At 36.0% G+C, this 19,515-nt stretch overlaps 1 protein-coding gene and 1 pseudogene across 3 annotated transcripts in view; one reads left to right on the top strand and one right to left on the bottom strand.

Moving 5' to 3' along the window:
* FILIP1 (filamin A interacting protein 1) overlaps positions 1-19,515 on the bottom strand; it is a 179,285-nt gene that overhangs the window by 157,829 nt on the left and 1,941 nt on the right. Inside the window, exon 1 of one of the 3 annotated variants that reach the window (XM_041772377.1) lies at positions 15,917-16,738. The exons of the other annotated variants lie outside the window; for them this stretch is intronic. The gene's annotated coding sequence lies outside the window, so the exon portion shown is untranslated. Of the gene's footprint in view, positions 1-15,916; positions 16,739-19,515 lie in introns of those variants that run through there. 3 annotated transcript variants of the gene reach the window in all.
* Positions 19,176-19,515, top strand: part of LOC121486535 — a 38,767-nt pseudogene continuing 38,427 nt past the window's right edge.

Below are 19,515 nucleotides of genomic sequence, written 5' to 3'. Positions count from 1 at the left end.
CTGTCTGCATTTGCTTTGCTATCCCCATGGTGCCTATTTATGATACAACAACACTGTAGGTCCTTAAAAAGAATGTGTCAACTAAATGAATAATGAAAGAAAAATCCAAATGAAAATGACCAAATATCCAATGGAATTTTAAGAAAAAGAAACTTATCAGAAGCAAAGAAGTGATAAGTAGAAAATTGATTTTTAAAATTAAAATGGAAGCACTGAGGTCATTAAATTACAGTTAAAAGGAAAATAATGGAGCCTCTCTCAAAAGCCATTTCCATTTACAATAAACAAAAGCCAAATATGTAGGTACAAATGGACTCTTAAGTGCTTTCCCTGCCTTAATACAACTGTTTCTCGGAGAAATTTTAATCACTACAAGGGCCTCCAAATGTGAAGGTAATTAAATTTCAGAAAGGTCTTAATAAGGACAAACAAAGGATTTATGGTCCTTTACCTTCTTTTATGTAAGTTAAGAATACAGGAATTAAAGAGCTTGAAGACTGCTGTGTGGAGCAGGGCCTCCAGAAGCTTTCCCAGCGATTGCCCCAAATTTCCCAGTCTTTAACCCCTCTAAAGGTGCCAAGCTCTTTTCGGGTCATTTAACATGCTTCCTTTGCTATATCTAAAGGTATTTTAACCCTCTTGCTTTCACTCCCTTCCCCCTTAGGAATATAAAGTGTAATTACAAAGATAGGGAAGTATTGGAATGATTGTAGAGAAAGGAAAAATAAAAATACAGCCTAAAGACTGAACTTGGCAATGTGCTATTTCTCCAATCTCTGTTTTCGAGTCAGAGGTGTACATGTGTGTGCACACATATGGTTACTGACAACTCTGGCATATTTCTGAGTTTACTGACAGATCAGGTGAATGGAAAAATTGTCAGTTTTCCAGGTTCAACACTGGCCAACCAGTCTAAGTCCCAAGCCTGCTTGATATATATTTCTGCAATCACTATATTTATAACAATACTGGTTGGTATTTAAGACTGCATAATGCTGCATAGCAAGTAAAAAAAAACCATCTTGGGGAATATAATCTGTTCTTCTAAGTTTATTAAAATACCAACAGCCATTCCTATCTTTTTAAAAACAACAATATGTTCTCAGAACATTTTATTACCAACTTCATTATTTAGTAAAGAAGAATTTCATATGACTTATTTACTGAGCATTTGGAATAACTAAACATATTTACATTTATATCTATATCTCAAAAATATTTATTGTTAAAATATTACAGGCACTGCAGGGAAGCTTACCAACTTGATACTAGAAGAACTGCTTGGGTTTGTAGTTAATTTTAATAAAGTGTTTTTTTCCCCACTAAACCCAAAACAAAATTGCTTTTTTCTTAGCAAAACATATTTCTGATAGAGTATTTGACATGATAACTAAATCGTATATGATCTCTATATTTGTCAAAATTTGAAAAATGTCCTATCATTTCTATAGTCAACAACAACAAAAAAATGAGCATCCTGGACTTGGTGAAAGGTAAAAATCGCTTTTGAAAAAAAAAACAAATGTGTTATAATTAACCAAACTTACCAAGTGAGAGAAAAATTCAGCTGGTTGTTATGGTAACTTTCAAGTGCTGACATATATATTCTGCAATTTTTGAGGGGCAGTTGGCCACAGTTTTGTTCACAAAGTGAAAAAACTGTGAAGGAGAAAACTTCTCAAAGTAGGACAGTTCAAGTCAGAGCATTAATGCCATTTACATGAGATAAACTGAGATAAGCCCACTTTCCCACTGACAGAATAGATATAGCTTCCATTCGTTTCATGAGAATATTAAGGTAAATGACTAACAAACACAAAATACTAGAAAAGTTGATATGTTATCTCTCTTCTATGCTTTCTATAGAGGTAAGCTTGGTGGGGATCTGTCATATTCTAAAATACTCAATACTTAAGTATTTGTATCAAAAGTAGTTGAATTGAATTTCATATTTATTGAGTATTCACTCCACATAGTTTAGCCAATATGTCAAGATTGTGGGGAACACAAAGGAGGTATATCTCTGCCTTCAAGAGCCTCCAGTGAGATAAGAAGACAAAACAGTACATTGAAAATAAGCAAACAAAAAGGTATAAAATAAGTGCTAAACAGAAAATAATTACTTGCCAAAATATATAGACCAGACAATAAGTACCCTCATGGAACGAAGAGAACAATGGAGTTAGAAAGTCTCATTTACTAGGAGGAAAAGAAGTGACCTCCAGATAAAACCTTATTGCATTCTGAATTACTGCTTTTGTTTTCTTATTAGACTTTGAATGATGAAAAAGGCTTAAAGAGATACAAATACCAAAAAAAGTCTTGTTCTGATACCTTTGTCAGGCAAGTCTCATGTGGTGCCAAGGGCCCACTGGAAACTAAGTTAAAACTATGCATATTTAGTATTTAAAGAAAATATCATTGTTAGAATGTGATAGAATATCCTGGTAGGATTTAAAAGAAGACGGAACTCAATTAGAAGAAAAGAAATTGCCTAAAGTATTCTGTTTCTGTTTCAGGAAGTTCTGAATACCAATAGAGGTCAGACCAGTAAAAGAAATGTGCTACCCAGAATTCTCAACCTGGGGCAATTTCACCCCTCAGGGAATGTTTGGCAATGTCTAAATACATTTTTGGTGGTCACAACTTAGACTAGGAAGGGCTACTGTTATCTAGTGGATGGACGCTAACGATTCATAAAGATAAACATCCTATAACTCACAGAACAGGTCCCCACAACAAAGAATTATCCAGTACAAAATGTCAATTATGTTGTGGTTGAGAAACCCTGAGTCAGACTACCAAAGCTAGTAAATAGTGAGACTTTCTACCACAATTCACACAGCAAAATAGGCTAAATAAAGGTGAAAAATGATGTTAAAGTTATAGAGGATGGAATCATAGGAAAATCTAAATTTAGATTATAGCCTTCATGTGTTACTAACGTTATAATTCTAGTATCAAAGAAGGCATTTGAGGGCATTAAAAACAAATACTTTGTCAAAGTTGCATAACCTAAATCTAATCATGAGGAAACATGAGACAGACCCAGAATGAGAAGACATTCTACAAAATAAATGGCCTGTAATTTTCAAAAGTGTCAAGGAAGAACTAGGGGAATGTTCCAGAATTAAGTGAAAGAGTCACAACTAAATGCAGTATGTAATTCAGAAATAAATCCTTTCACTATAGAAGACATTGCTGAGACAACTGGGAAACTTGAATGAGTACTGAGGATTAGATGTTAGTAATGTATCAACGTCAATCTCCTATCTTGATGTTTATGTCATAGTTATGTAAGAGAATAGCCTTGTTTGTGGCAATGCACACACCAAAGAATTAGGGGTGATGGGACATCAGGTTTGAAACTTACCCTCCAATGGTTCAGGGAAAAAAAAAAAAACTCCTACTTTTCTGTAAGGTCATGATTATATCAAATTTTTTAAAAAATAAACAAAACAAATATATTTTGGAGAAAGCTAAATGTCCATGCATTTTCTAGCCAAGAAATTTTTTTATTTAAAAATAAAGCAATGTATAGCAATTTAAAAACATGGTTTGAGGGCAGCCCTGGTGGCTCAGCGGTTTAGCGCCGCCTTTGGCCCAGAGCGTGATCCTGGAGTCCTGGGATCAAGTCCCACGTCAGCCTCCCTGCATGGAGCCTGCTTCTCCCTCTGCCTGCCTCTCCCCCTCTCTCTGTGTGTGTCTCTAAATAAAAACTTAAAAAAAAAAATAAAAATATAGCTTGATTGCAGCTCAGGTCATGATCTCAGCATTGGGCTCTGCACTCAATGGGGAGACTGCTTGAGATTCTATCTCCCTTTCCCTCTGCTTCTCTCCATTCCCATGCATGTTTTCTCTCTCTCATGCTCTCTCAGATAAATAAATCTTTTTTTAAAAAAATAGAAAATAAAAAATAAAAATATAGCAAATTAGTTTTATTTGGGACAACATATAACAATCCCTCCAAATCTATATGATAACCTTTTAAATCTGGAAAAAGATAGGTTATACATACATACATATATACAATTTTGGCATTATATTTTATATATGTTTATATATATACATATATAAAAAAGGTTATACATACATACATATATACAATTTTGGCATTTTGACCTCCAGATAAAACCTTATTGCATTCTGAATTTATTTATTTATTTATTTATTTATTTATTTATTTATTTATTTATTTATTTATTTTTGCATTCTGAATTTAAATAAAATATTTCTGGGCAGCCTGGGTGGCTCAGTGGTTTGGTGCCGCTTTCAGCCCAGGGCGTGATCCTGAGACCCAGGATCAAGTCCCATGTTGGGCTCCCTGCATGGAGCCTGCTTCTCCCTCTTCCTGTGTCCCTGTGTCTGTGCTTCTCTCTCTGTGTGTGTCTCTCATGAATAAATAAATAAAGTCTTTAAAAAATAATAAAATAAAATATTTCTTATCTATTTGGCCATATGAACTAATCCATTAAACCATTTTCAAATGACCAATTCTTTCTTATTAAATATATTATTATTCTCCATTTACCATTCTGCTTAATTGGGCTATTAAATAGAAAAAACACATAGACAATTGCTTCTATAGTTAGGTCCAAATCATACACAGCATAGGAGATTATATGTAACCTTTAGTTTGGTTTGAACCAAATTAAACAAATAAATCAACCACTCTCAATGAGGATACTAAATTGCGTTTTAAAAAAGTAATTTTACACCATCATTATATAGAATATTCAAGAATATTTTAGAAAATTATATTTAATACACAGTGTATACATATTGTAAACATACAGTTTATAATGGCCCTTTAAATACAGCACTTAGGAAAATTTGGGGGAATTTAGCTGAGGTTTTTATGTACCCAAGATTCTGACCTTTTTCTGAGCATACAGATATCCCTTATAATCATGGTACTCTCACCACATTCTTCCAATCTCTTAATGTAGAAAAGGTAGGAAATTCCAGAACAGAAAAACAAGTATAAAAAACTGAGAAAAGGGGTACCTGGCTTACTCAGTCCATAGAGCATGCAACTCTTGAGGGTTATGAGTTTAAGCCCCACTTTGGGTATTGGGCTTATTAAAAAATGAGAAGATAGTCAAGTCAGACCATCTTCCAGTTCCAAAGCATCTAATCTGACCTCCATACTGAGTGGTAATTTGTACTTCAAACTCTGCTCTGTTGTACATCAATCTAGAAGAAATGGCAGGTCCCTCCCCCAAGATGCATATTTCTCAGAGAATGATTGGGGTTAACAGTTTTAACTGGAAATTGGAAATAAGTCTTGAGATTGAAGATTAATTATTGGTAACAAATTATTGTGTGAATAATAATTTTTATCTATGACATTAATAAAAGTATCTTGGTTTCTATAGCTTTCATGTATATTAATGTTGAAGGATGCTCTATGACTGGCTTAGAGAAGAAATAACAGTTCTCAAAGGAAGAAAAAAAGGAGAGAATGAGGAATAAGCCCAAGAAAGCATGGAAAGTTGACTAGAACTCTCTGAAGGAGAAGGCCCTCGTGTGAAGGAGAGGGCAAAACCCACACATATCAAGACCTAAACCCAGATGGAAAGGGAAGAAGAAGAAACAATTCCCATAATCACAGTGAGTATATAAGAAAGCATATAAAGAATGATAAGAAGCAGAGACAAGAGAATATCTTTGGCTTGGATGTTTAAAGAACAGAGGGCTACAAATGGACAATTTGGTGAACTCATTGAATAATGCATTGTTAAATTACTTGATCTAGCAATCACCAATACAAGTTGGAAATAATGTACAATTGTTGCTATTACGCACACTTGCATTCTTTTCTAAAAAAGATTTTATTTATTTATTCATGAGAGACACACAGAGAGGCAGAGACATAGGCAGAGGGAGAAGCAGGCTGCCTGAGGGGAGCCTGATGCAGGACTCAATCTCAGGACCCTGGGATCATGACCTGAGCCAAAGGCAGATGCTCAACAACTGAGCCACCCAGGTACCCCACACTTATATTCTAATTAACAGAATTATATACATAAACCTACCTCAAAGATACTGCAAGTTCCATTCCAGATCACTACAATAAAGCAAGTATCGCACAATAAAGCAAGTCAAATCAATTATTTGGTTTCCCAGTGCATATAAAAGTTCTGTTTACACTATACTGCTATCTATTAAGTGTACAAGGGCATTATGTCTTTAAAAATGTACATAATTTAAAATATTTTGTTGCTAAAAAATGCTAACCATCATATGAGCTTTTAATGAACCATTATCCCTGATCACAGATCACCATAACAAATATACTAAAAAATAAAAAGGTTTGAAATATTGTGAGAATTACCAAATGTGACATCAAGACATGAAGTGAGCAGATTCTGTTGGGGAAAAAAAAACGGCACCAATAGACTTGCTTAACATAGGGTTACCACAAACCTTCAATTTCTAAAAAAAGAAACACAGTATCTGTGAAAAACAAAGTGAGCAAGGTGAAGTGCAATAACACATACACCTATTATGTTTGGTCTCATTCCTCTTTATCAGTGGGTATGAAGGAAATAAAGGAAACTCTTTAGTTAAGTCCCATGTATGAAAAAGAATACCTGGAAGGACAATCAAAGTAATGAATGAGCTCCACTGCTCATCTCAGTGCATCTTGCAGGACCAAACAACAAAGGATGATCTAAATAATCAGCTTAGTTTAAAATGTTTAGTGCCTGTCTTCACTCAATGTAACTTTTCAGGAATGACTTCTTCCAAAAAATGACTTCCCAAAAGAAAGAATAAGAATGCTAGCATACAAGGACATCACTGCTCCCTACCCACTCACAAAATGTCCCTGCTTTCAGACCAGGGGGGAAGCAGCTAGGCATTGTTCACAGTATGTACCACCCTCATGAGACCCCTCAGAGGACACAAGCACACCACACACCATTCTGTAACTAGCCTCCCTCAATCTCCTGGAATGAGAGATAGAATTGATGAGTAGTACGTTGCTGATGATCTGAAAAGCCCAAAATGTGGAGGTGCCAGCGGCACGATGAGACAGAGAAATCCTGAGCTCTCATACAACAATTATCCTGGGAAATAATCCAAGATGGGTCATGTTCCAAATTCCAGGAAGATATGCTACACAATACTGTGCCTCATCTGTGAATTCATATACCTGACTTAATAAGCTACCTGACTTTGAGATAGTCAAACTTTCTGAGTCTCTGCTTCACTCCCTCGTAAAACCATAATCAAAGGTAAGGAATCTTGCCCTCTTCCCCGATTTCATCCACTTGCTACTTGGTCCCTCATCCTCATAATCTAGTCAGAACTGTGTCTATTTTGGTTATCAGTTTAGGTTTTGATAATAACATTTCTCAGGAAATGCACTGCCATCAAGATATACTCAGCACTTCAATGATAGGCAAAATGGACTATGCAGACTTGTTTCAAAAACTCTTTTTTTTTTTTTTACTTTTTTATTTATTTATGATAGTCACACAGAGAGAGAGAGAGAGAGAGAGGCAGAGACACAAGCAGGCTCCATGCACTGGGAGCCCGACGTGGGATTCGATCCCGGGTCTCCAGGATCGCGCCCTGGGCCAAAGGCAGGCGCCAAACCGCTGCGCCACCCAGGGATCCCTGTTTCAAAAACTCTTAATGGAGCAAGGTCTCTCCTAGGAAAGCCTATCAAGCACTGAGGAAGAAGTATGTGCACTTTTTTTTTTTTTTAAATAAAGGCCTCTAGGTCTGCCAAACTTTTAGAAGTAACTAGACAATATTTGAGAACAATAGGAGGAAGAGAAACAATGCATTCTCAAAAGCATCACATGTGTTTTGACTCTTCTATTTTTCAAAATGGAAGTGACCTTATTTTTCTTCTGATTATAAGGATTTTTACCACATATTGTCTAATTGCTTTTCAGGAAGCTTGCCCTCGTTGATTTTCCCACCAGCAGCATATAGCATCTATTTCCTCACATCCTTGCCATACTGGGTATTGGATTCTTTAGAGTTTTGTTTGTTGAAATACTACTACCTTCTTTGAATTTGAATTTGTAATTATCAGTGAGGTTAAATAGTTTTTCACACATTTATTATAAATTGTTTATCTATGTCATTTGTCCCCTTTTCTGTTGTTGTATCTCTTTTGTTTTATTCATTTAAAAGAGCTCTTTATATTAAGAATATTTGTCCTTGATTATTTTTGTCAAAAGAATTTTTGTCTAGTTTGCTGTTTGTATTTGGTTCATAAGATAGGTTTTTTTTCTGTGTAAAAGTTTTCCGTTTTTTATACAATCATATATTTTAGTCTTGTTTTACTGTGTTTTTGTCTTTTTAGGAAGATCCCCCCCCATTTATCTATTTATCTTTCAGTATATCAGTTTCCTTTTTTATACATATTTTTGATACATCTAGTATATTTTGGTGTAAGATATGATGTAGAGATTTAATTTCTTTTTTTCCCCAGTTATTTAAACCTGTGTTGAAAAATCCATATTTTCTCCCCTGATTTGAAAGGCCTCTCCTTCCCAACACTAACTTCTTTTATGTAGGTGTCTATTTTTCTGATCTTTCTATTATTTTCCCTTAATCTCCCCATTGGATATGAACTGATTCTGACACCACTACCAAAGTGTTTTAATGAGTGTGGTTTCAAAATTTATTTTAATATGTGGAAAGGCAATCCTCCCAACTTACACTTCAAAAATTTCCTGGCTATTCACTTAGGTTTCTTGCAACAGCAGCAGTTAGGCACTTTAAGTGAAGTGTTGAATATATGTAAGTATTTTTCAAAGTATACAAGTTTGTGAAAGTCCTAACACAAATAATTTTATAGGAAGTAGTCATCACCCCCTTTTAGATACATGAAGAATGGTCATGTTTTTGAAAGAATACTCAGAGTGTGGTGAGGGTCAAGAATTTTCTAGCCTACAAGATGCATATTTGGCTGGCTCATTATGGCTACTACAGATTTAAGTTTAATAAAAATGAATGTAGATAGTGCATCTTCTTCATCACATTATTCTTTAAAAAATTAACATTAGCATGTAACTAAAGAATGTAATTTATGAGCTGCCCACCATTTGTAAAGCTATGTGGACTTGTTGCAACAAATCAGATATTCGAAAGTTTGAATCACATTCATTTCTGCTGCATTCCCTTAGATCTTTTTTGCCAGGCCCTCTCTTGTTTTCAGCCTCAATAATCCCTCTTTCTTACAGCAAGAATCACTTCAATCCATCTATAATCACTAAACCAATCACTGACCACTCAAAACCAGGAGGGTGTTCCCACAATACCATTTACTCACTAGTCACATGGCACAGAAATTGCCATTGTTTTTACCTGCAGCATCTCTTAGAGAGTAGAGATCATATAATATTCACTACTGTATCCCAATCCCTAGCTCAGTGCCTTATACATATGAATCTAAATAAATACTTAGTGAATGGGTAAATGCTACATACTAAATGTGAAGCAGGAGGGACACAAGATGCCCTAGCACAGTACTCTCACATTTAGCATACCTTAGTTGTTCTGACATTGCATTACAATTTTGGCATCTCATTCCTAGCCTTTAGGACTACTCCTCCAGAATGATCCTGTCCCTGAATCCCACCCCTCTACTCTCCTCCCTGGTCCTGCTAACAGGCTTGCCTGAATGCTGGCTCTCAGCCTGTCAGAGACAGCCATGCTCCTACCTGCCTGCCAGGACATTCCATACCCTTATGTTAGACCTTCAGATGTCCACTGCTAACTTGGACCACTCTTTATCATCTAATCCCATACCATTTGGATCCCATGTTCTACCCTGCTTCCAGTTCAGCACCTCTAGTCCCTCTTCCAACTACATACACGGGCCTTGCCTGATTGAGTCCAAAACATGTTTTTCGAGATGAGCAGACTGAATAGATCTCACTCTATAATCAGTTCCTTTCACACAGCCCAAATCCTCTTAAATTCTCACACAGCGCTAGTGTTAGTACTGTGAAAGTCCAACTCCTATAAAAGTGTCTGGGAACAGAAATTAAAGTAATCCAGACATAAATCAAGCTGTAAGATTTTAACCATGCATTCACACTATGTGGAAAAACAAGAACTCTGATTTTTCCTCTAATCTCTCTCTCAAAAGGACAAAATTCTTCACTTTCCGAGAAACTACAAGTCACTTTCATCTGGTTTTCTCCCTTGTCCTCTCCTCTGTTTGAGCTCAGCATTTCACGTGTTCATTTTGGTGAGATTCCATCGCAATACATCACCAGGAACACATGTGTTCCACTGGGACTTTATTCCCTGGAAGATGTGAATGGTGATGTAAATAACAGCATCATTGGAATTTGGGGGAAGTGATGCAGGAAATAAAGCTATGGTGAAATTAAGACAAAATCAAGCAACTATAATCAATATTTCCTTTGGGGAGTAATGTGGGTAGTATTGGTGCTAATAGGGAACTTTAAGGGTATTCATCAGCTGGAGCTGTCAGCAGACACATTTATTAAATGGCAGCTGTTGCTTTACCACTTGTAGGGGAGTGTAATAATCCTAACTCCAAAATAGATTTCTGAGGATGAGAACATTTCCAGCTAATAAACCACAATAAGAGCCTGGTTACTTTTTTTTTTTTCATAAGTTTTGCAGTACATGAGTGAAAAGATGAGGGGCAAATATTTGTGATTACACATATCAATAGTTGTCTATATTTTTTTAAGTAATCACTACATCCCATGTGGGGCTCAAACTCACAACCCTGAGATCAAGAATCACATGCTCTACCAACTGAGCAGCCAGGTGCCCCATTATACCACTATATTTAAAGTAAGAATTATAGTCTGTTATTGGAAATATATCTTGCTAATTACAGTTACAGTCCAGCTTCCACTCAGTTATGTGTTGGTTATTCTTTGATACTCTAATGGACATTGTAAATGTTTGCTGATTTTTAACTTGTATTATTCTAAAACCAATATGTAACTAATAGGTTAAAAGAATACTGAAAAGCAGAGAGATAATCACCCATGGTCACTGATTGTTATTCCCATATTTATAAAAAAAATAGGTTCAAACCAATGAAAATTTGTTAGTAATGTTTGCTTTCTCAATTCCAAGATAATTATTTTTTTTAGTTCCATGACATTTAATAGATTCAACTTAACAAACACTTACTAGCACTTATTTTGTGCAATGTGATTCTAAAAATCATCCCAAATCATATCTGAATCTATCATGTAAATTTTTAAAATTTACACATATTAATAAGAATAATTATAAACTCTCACTTTTTGTTTAGTTTCTATTGTTTAGAATAATCCATGTTACAGGATCTGCCATTGGTGATTTACATCTTGGTAAGGTATGATTTAATGAGACAATGCATGTAGATTTTCCCCTAGGTATAAAAATGCTGCTCTGTAGAATTTCAAACTTACAGAATCAATCAGAAAATTAATTCCATACATGCTGCCTACTATAAATTCTATACATGCTGCCTACTTTAAAAGTCTGCAGGGTACTTGACCCACTGGCCATGGGACCAGTCAGTTCCATGGGACAGACCAGCTTGTTTCCAATGCACCTGCTGGAAGAAGTAAAGTAATTAATCCCTTCCTGTTGTTGCTGATATATGAGAAGTTAAGGGATGGTATGTAAGTCCAGATAGGGGAATCCCAGGGAAATTAGTGAATCCAGCCAAAGTCACAGGACTAGGGGTAAGGTCAAAGGTCTGAACAGGAGACTAGAGTTTGTGGTTAGAATTTTCACTGAGATTCAAAAAGCAAATAGATGTGCCCAAAAGTAAGGCAAAAGATATTGTATCAGTCCACAAGGGAAAATAAAGAGAGTGTATAGAAACAAATTCACTGGGGAAATGGAACACCTTGAAACAGTGTCTAAGAGAACAGGTTGCCTCCATTTGGCTCACTTAGTGGGAAAATAGAGAAAGCAAGGACCCAGTCTTTAGTCAAACAGAGATCTCACTTAGTTATCAGAGCATTAAGGCCAGCTGCCACACACCCCTGATGCTGAAAGAGGAAAGCAGCTACCAATCAACACCTTATATTCTCAGTTAGCTCCAGAACATCAAAGCAATGAAGAGATTATGAGTACAAACTGAGGAGTCTAATTGCCACTCCAATCTCAGATCTGCCACATGTTTGTTGGGGAAACTTAGACAATTCCTTCAGCCTTTTTATCTGTAAAATGTAGAGTATATGAATATCTGCCTTGTGGGGTTACTAGTGCCTAATACATAGAAAGCACTCATTAAATATTAGCTACTTTATTGTTTATAATGATCACGTGGTAAAAAGGGTAATAGACTGGAATTTAACTTCTGACTTCTCTTCATCTTAGTACTAACATCTTTTAAGTGATGAGGTTGTATTAGATAACTGATTCACAATCCTGAATGCACATTAAAATCTCATAAATGATTCCAAAAGAGATCAACACTTGGACACCGAGTCAGGTCAACTTGAATCAGAAGCTCTGGGACATAGCCCCAGGCATCTGAATTTTTAGAGTGTCTCTGGTGATGCTGATGCACAAGGAGTGTTGAGAACCACAAGACTAGGTGATCTGATAATTCCAAGTGAGCTCAGAGTTCAGTTTCCTGCTGGGCATGGATGGCTCCAAGACCAAACCTATATAATCATCAACAGTGTGAGACTCAGAGCCCCCATTCCTGCTTGAAATCAGACCAGGTACAGAAGTACTATGAGAACCAGGAGCTCTTACAGATAACTCTTGCATTAATATGATAAATTCTTAATATCTCCCACTTAAGAAGCCATATCAGTTTTGTTGCCAAGAGAGATTTAGAATAACTGAATGAGAAAAAAGAAAAAAAAAAAAACTTCCAGAAGCCAACAGTCCTTTGTCTTCAATGGATGGAACATCAATCCTTTTCCTCCTTGGATGCTGTTGCACCTTTTTACATAAAGATAAGAGATGACACAAGGGAAATTCTGAGTTTATTTGTTGGAAGGAAATCAGGAGAGATCATGTGAATAAAACAGAGGGCCTTCATGAAATATATTACTACCTTTATTTTGGATTAAATAAATCTATGTCACAGAGCAAAGAGTATATTTGCTTCTGGAAGATGTTTAGCCTGTCAGGTAAGCAATAGGATAAGTCCTGTGTATTGACTGGTAATGAGTGTTTATGTGTATGTTGGGGGGGGGGGAGTTCAAGGTATGCTAATATTTTTTTGACAAGATACTGTTTTCAATTCATAGAATAAAATTTTTCAGAGGATCAAGATTCATTCTGCTATGTGCTCACTTCACATGAAACATTCATGTTCCTAGGATTTCAGTCCCATCACCTGAGATATTTGATAGAGTATTTATGGACACTAGCATTAAAAAAAAGCAAAGCATTATCTGCTCCATCAAAATTTTATTAGAACTTCTCTCCTTTTACCTCAAATAATCCAAAAGTTAAATGCTACACATGTAAACAGAAACTCAAAAATTTTAATTATATCCAAATGATCAGACATTTAGCATCATTAATTGTCACTCTTGGTTAATAAAGATAAAAGAATTAAATAAAATAGTTTATGCTATCGATCTACTGGCTGTAAGTATCAGGTAATTTTCCTTAAGCAATAGCAAACTCTCTGCTTTTTCCTGAAGAAACAAGTTGCTGCCAGATTGACAACTCACTACCTAAACAAAATTTTGGGGAGCCTAAGAGAGCTCCTACATGTAATGAGACCCTCTATCCCCTTCTTCATTGCTTCCTCCAACCAATATATATGCACCACACTACCAAAGACTTCTTCAAGAAACACTGTCACCAGCACCTGGAATAAGTATTTTGTAGGACTCCCTCTTGAACCCACTTTAACAAACTGAATTCTAATGTCCAAAGTAGAGATCTACAGAGCATTTTGAATGTTACAACAGAAGGTAAGGTTCAGAGTTGTCAACAGAGGCAACAAGGAGACCCAATGGTATCAAAGGATTTGGCTATAAGAGCAGCCATAATAACTCATAAAAGCAAATGCATAAATAAATAAATAAATAAATAAATAAATCAAATGCTCCATGTTACCCTTTCCCAGGGAATCAACTCAGCAATGTAGAAACCAAGAACCATGGGCACCCGGGTGGCTCAGTCAGTTAAGCATCCAACTCTTGATTTGGGCTCAGGTCATAATCTCCGGGTTGTGAGATCAAGGTCCGTGGGATTCTCTCTCTCCCCCTCTCCTTCTGCCCCTCTCCCTCCAAAAAAGAACCATATTGCCCCAACAAAAACTATGAAAGAATAATAACTTCTACATTCCAGTACCCAAGCTTGGCTCCTTGAACAACTGCCTACATTACAAGAAAGTGGTTGAAAATATAGGCTAACTAAGGTCAAACTGCCTGGGTTTGAATGTTCAACCTACCAGGGGGCATGTTACCATCTACCAGCCTCATTTTTCTAATCCATAAAATAGTGATAAAATTAATGCCTCATTGGGTTATTGAAAGAAATAAATAAAATCATCCAGGTAAAGTACTTGGCACAATGCCTGGCACAGAATAATCTCCAGTATATGCTACCTAGTATTATCATCATCTATAGATACTAAATAATTATATATAGCTATATAACATATTATATAGGTGATATGTATTATATAGAGTTATTATTATATTATGTATTATATCATCTATAAGAATTGGGATTCAGATGCACAGTAATTGGTAGGAACTCCTGGTATGTTGGGCAATGATCTCCAAAATGAACGGCATATAGAAGGTGGGGATATATGACCAAAAGTTGAGAAGCCCCTGAGGAGTGAACTCTACCAATGCAGTTGGCTTCTTTAGGCACCAGAACAAATAACAGGTTGTGACCAAAGCAGTTGGTTTGGGGATGCCCAAACCAGAAGATGCCATCTATCAAGACAACATGTGAAAGTTGAGCTTATGTGTAAGGCCCCTCCCTAATCCAAATACCAGGCTGCCCAAGCATGTATCACTTACTAAACAGTTATTGAAACACAAAGAGCCTTGAATATCTCCAGTGTCACATTTCAAGACTTACAGAATAATTAGGAAAAATCTGAGCTGGCAAAACTCTTCCCAGCTCACCCTGGCAAGCAGACCATCTTTGTTTTCCAGTAGTGTGTGTTGTCGTCACAGTAACTGTGAGGCTCCAAATACAGGCCCAGGCCGTCATTTCCTCATGGACTTAGGCTACCACACTGAAATAGCATTATGAACTCAGCAATGCCTCTTCCTTTCCTGTTTTGCTGTGGTACCTCAAAGAAGCAGGCCCTAAAATGAGTTACTTAAGACATAAGTATATTAAAGAGATATAAAAAAAATCCTTTTATCACTATTACCATATCACCTATGACTCGTGTGTGTGCGCACGCACACAAACCTTATTTTTACAAAGATCTTTTAGATAAACAAGGCAAGTTGGCAGTAATTTGATTGTCTTGGTGATGTCAACAGTCTACTGTTTTTAATCAAATTGTCTTTTGGCTTTAAATCTTCAGCAAATCATTTTTTAAAGAATGCATTTGGCCAACTAAACTGAGTTCATTTCATGGATTTCCTACACCTTTTCTTTACAAAGATAAACAGCAGATAATTCATTTCTTCAAAGTCACTTGGGAAGATTGCTGTTACGATTGTTGCAAAAGTTAAAAAAAAAAAAAAAGACTATATTCAAGGGTAGACATATAAGATCTTTGGCCAATGAAGTAACAATTATCATGTTCATTTATGTTTTGGTAAAGGAAGTAAGCGACAGAATTTAAGCAAGAAAAGAGAAAAATCCCTGAACCTTAAGAGTTCAATTAAAGATAAATCCTGCATTTGCTTTAAAATGCTCTAGTCTGTCCTTCACAAACCTCCGAAACACATAAATCACCCAATATTATGCACATTGACACCATTTCCCAAAAAGGAAAAGCAACGCCAACCTTCTTTTCACTTTTCAGTGCTGCTGTGGCTTAAGCAAAGCTCTCAGGGACTGGGGTGCTGGTTAACGTCCTGTTACTTCATTTCTGCTGGGAGTTTCTCATGTTCTGCAATCAGCTGGTTAGCAGCCAGCTAGGGCTGCTCAATTCATGTTTGATTTTTCTTATTCTAAGTTCTTCCATAACTCCTGCCTTGCCTTTGAAATCAAACTGCCTCAGCTATTGCCACAGGAAAAGTAGAACTCTGCCTGTAGCCTCTTCCTTTCTCTGATTAGTCAAAGAGTAGGAATGACCATTTAAGGAAAAAGAAGAAGAGAACCCAATATATTTTCACCCTAAAGCCGTGATAATGTATTCTGTAAAGCCAGGGAAAGTTCTTTTTTATTTTTTTCTTTTCTTCCTTCTTTCTTTCCATAGCAAGGCTTTCATTAAAGAATGACAACTCTAAACCTCAGTTTGCCTTATCTTTTAAAAATTTATCCTTTCGATTGGGAAAAATAAAGCAAATGGTCAGGTCAAAGCCATAACTACCTGGCATAAGGTTTGTTAGCACTAAAGCTACTAAGAAACTCCCCTGTTTATAAGAATGTTTGAAATATTTTTGTTAAATTAAATGCATAGTAGAGTAGTAAGTGCCCTATAATACACACACATCTTTGTGACATAACAGCGTTTTTGTTTATTTGTTTGTTTGCCTTGGAATATACTTTCTTGTCGTGTTTAAGAAGAATGAATAGGACTAAGGATGATGAGCAAGAATTCATTTCTATTTGGTAAGGTTAAAGCCAGCGTGAGATGACCTTTTTTGGTCTTTTCATTTTTATCTGTTACTAGGTTAATAAAACAAAACAAAACATCTAAAGGAAGAAATAAAGAGTAATAAAATTAATAGTATATTTTCTATAGAGGAGGAAATCTCCACTGCCATACATTACCCAATGTTGTAGGCTATAAAAGAGACGGCCAAGCACAATACATAAACACACTTTATCTCCAAGTGCAAATATAGAAACCATAGAACAGTCTATGCTGTGGGTGATTTTTTAGCCTTTTTAGTAATGATTCTATAAGACAGCAGACTGCCGAGTGATAAGGGAGGGTTTGAAACATAAATTCCATACTAAATTATTGGCTGGCGTTCAAACTATGTGTGCTTAGAGTACCCAGCAGCAAAGTATGTCCCAAACAGGATTCCAAATTTAAACAATACATTCTTCTGCCTTTCCTATGATCTATGAACTTGAGTTCACAGGCTATCTGTATCTAAGAATTTTGCGTGCAAGAAAGATTAAAATAAATTGAAAACTCCATTTAGGATGTGATAATAAAGCAATAATAGCTTAAATTTATTGAAAAGTCTACCAGGCAACTGAGTTTTATTAACTCATTTAATCTTCCAAACCACTCTTTGAGGAAGATAGTATTATTATTCTCATTTTACAGATGAGGAAACTGAGGCACAGAGAGTAATTTGCCCAGGGTCACAGTGAGTGGAGATCTGAATCCAGGCCATCTGGCTTGCCTATGCTGCTAGCCTTCCTTGCCTCCTCCTTCATACCAATACCCTTGTTGTATTTTCAACTCAGATTTAAGGAAACAAAATATATTGCATTAGCTTATCTTTCTATTGCTATATATATTAAAAAATAATTAATGTATAAATGAATCTATGTTGCAGTCTTTCAGATGTCATATTTCTAACAAACTGTTACCAATAACCTCTCTTAAATCTCTCTGCTGAAATAGATCTCAACCTAAGGTTTCCCCCTCACTTCCTAAGGTGATACTTTCCTAAAACCCACATGTATAGAGAAATAAAATAAGACAAACAAACAAAACTAAACAAGCTCTGTAAAATCCTATTTCTTAGGGCACCTGTTTTACATGAAGAAATGTTCATCTCCCAAAAAAGAAAAACGCATGAGTTTAGACTGTGTATTTTCCCAACCTTCACTTCTAACAAATGAATTAAAAATAATAACTATAGGAAAACCACCACTAAGTGAATATATTGAATATTTCACAAATTTCATTGGGAAAAATCCTATGATTCTCACTAAATACTTTTAGAATTTATGTATCCTTGGCTATCTTAAAATATAAAAAGAATACCTTTCTTTTGGTGGACAGAAAAATTGCTTCAAAATCATAATTCATCTTTTATTTCACACAGTAAGGCTATAGGTTTCCTCAGTGGTTAAAAATAAATCTGAGAAACGTCTCTATTTTTAAATATCTAGGGGAAAAAAGAAAGAGGGATCATAATATGGTATATAAATGTTTTAATGTTCTGGGCCAGATTGTAATCCATGATGGCCCGCAAATAAAAGGAGCCATGACTTAAATAAACAGAACCAAATTAAATCTGATACCAAAAGATGATAAAAGTTATATGAGTTATAACATTTAGGTGGGTAGATGCATACACAGGACAAGCATGTGTATATACAGTCTTTATATATACTTCTTTCTAGTTCATTCTCAAGAGGTACATCATCTCCACAATCAGGTACCTGAGCATAGTTAGAATTACTTGTAACTTTTCCGTGCATATTGAACTATGAAGATGTGCCTTGAGCAATTTTTGAGATAAAAAGTTACACACATAACAGTTGCTCTTCTTGATTTTATACTTACTTACACTTTTTCTCATGCACTCATCAACAGAAATCTAGAGCCAAAAATGTTAGTAGGACAGCCACTGTGTGCATGGCAATAAAAAGCCCTAAAACCAAGTGGTGCTTAGGACAATGCTTTGCACCCAATTGCTTCATTAAATTGTTCTGAATTTAAAGATGTAAACCCTGTCCCCAAATACCTCAATTCTAATAGAGCACCAAACTGTCTAAAAAGGAATCGCTTCTAAAAAGGTATGGTCAGAATCATTGTGAAAGTAGAAGGCACTGATTGGGCTTTAAAGAGCAGATAAGGTCTCTACACAGGGAAGGAAAGGAAAAGTATTACAGGCAGGGGGAATGAAACAGGCCGAGGTGTAGCTTTGAAATGTGCCCTGTGCATGTGTTTGGAGAATGGCCCAAAATCTGAAATATCTGAAGCAGAAGGACACTTGTTGTTGAGTAGTGGGAGCTGAAACTGGAAAAGTTAAGTATGTGCCAGATGATGGAAGGTTTTCAAAATATCCAGCTTAGGTGTTTGGCAGCAACCAGGAGTCCCAGAAGATAACTGAAGAGTAGAGACACAAGTAAAGCAATGTTTTAGGAAAATTAATCCTATGGTCATTGGCAATATAGTTTGGATGGCAATGAGGGGGTCACGGAGAGCAGCACTGTTACAATCCAGACTGAGAGTGAAGGGAAGAGGCCTCAGTGTGGTAGGAGATACAGCAATGGAATCTAACAACCCTTATGATGAAGGGGAAAGGGTAGATTGCAAATAACACAGACGTGAATTTGAGTGAACAAGAGAACAGAATCTATATGGTTCACGGTGGGTTTGATTGTTCATATACTGGAGGGAAGCACATGGTCTAACCGCGCTAGTTTTGATTCTCGGAGGTAAATTTACAGCCATGGAGACAATGATAATCAAAAATCGATTCATCAGAAAACATGGCTTTCACCCAGGGCCAAATGCTGTATTCA

This window comes from Vulpes lagopus, chromosome 1 (assembly GCF_018345385.1).
Source record: "Vulpes lagopus strain Blue_001 chromosome 1, ASM1834538v1, whole genome shotgun sequence".
In the NCBI taxonomy this organism is placed as follows: domain Eukaryota; kingdom Metazoa; phylum Chordata; class Mammalia; order Carnivora; family Canidae; genus Vulpes; species Vulpes lagopus.
Note: the sequence above shows the minus strand (reverse complement) of the source record. Positions and strands in the feature narration are given on the sequence as shown.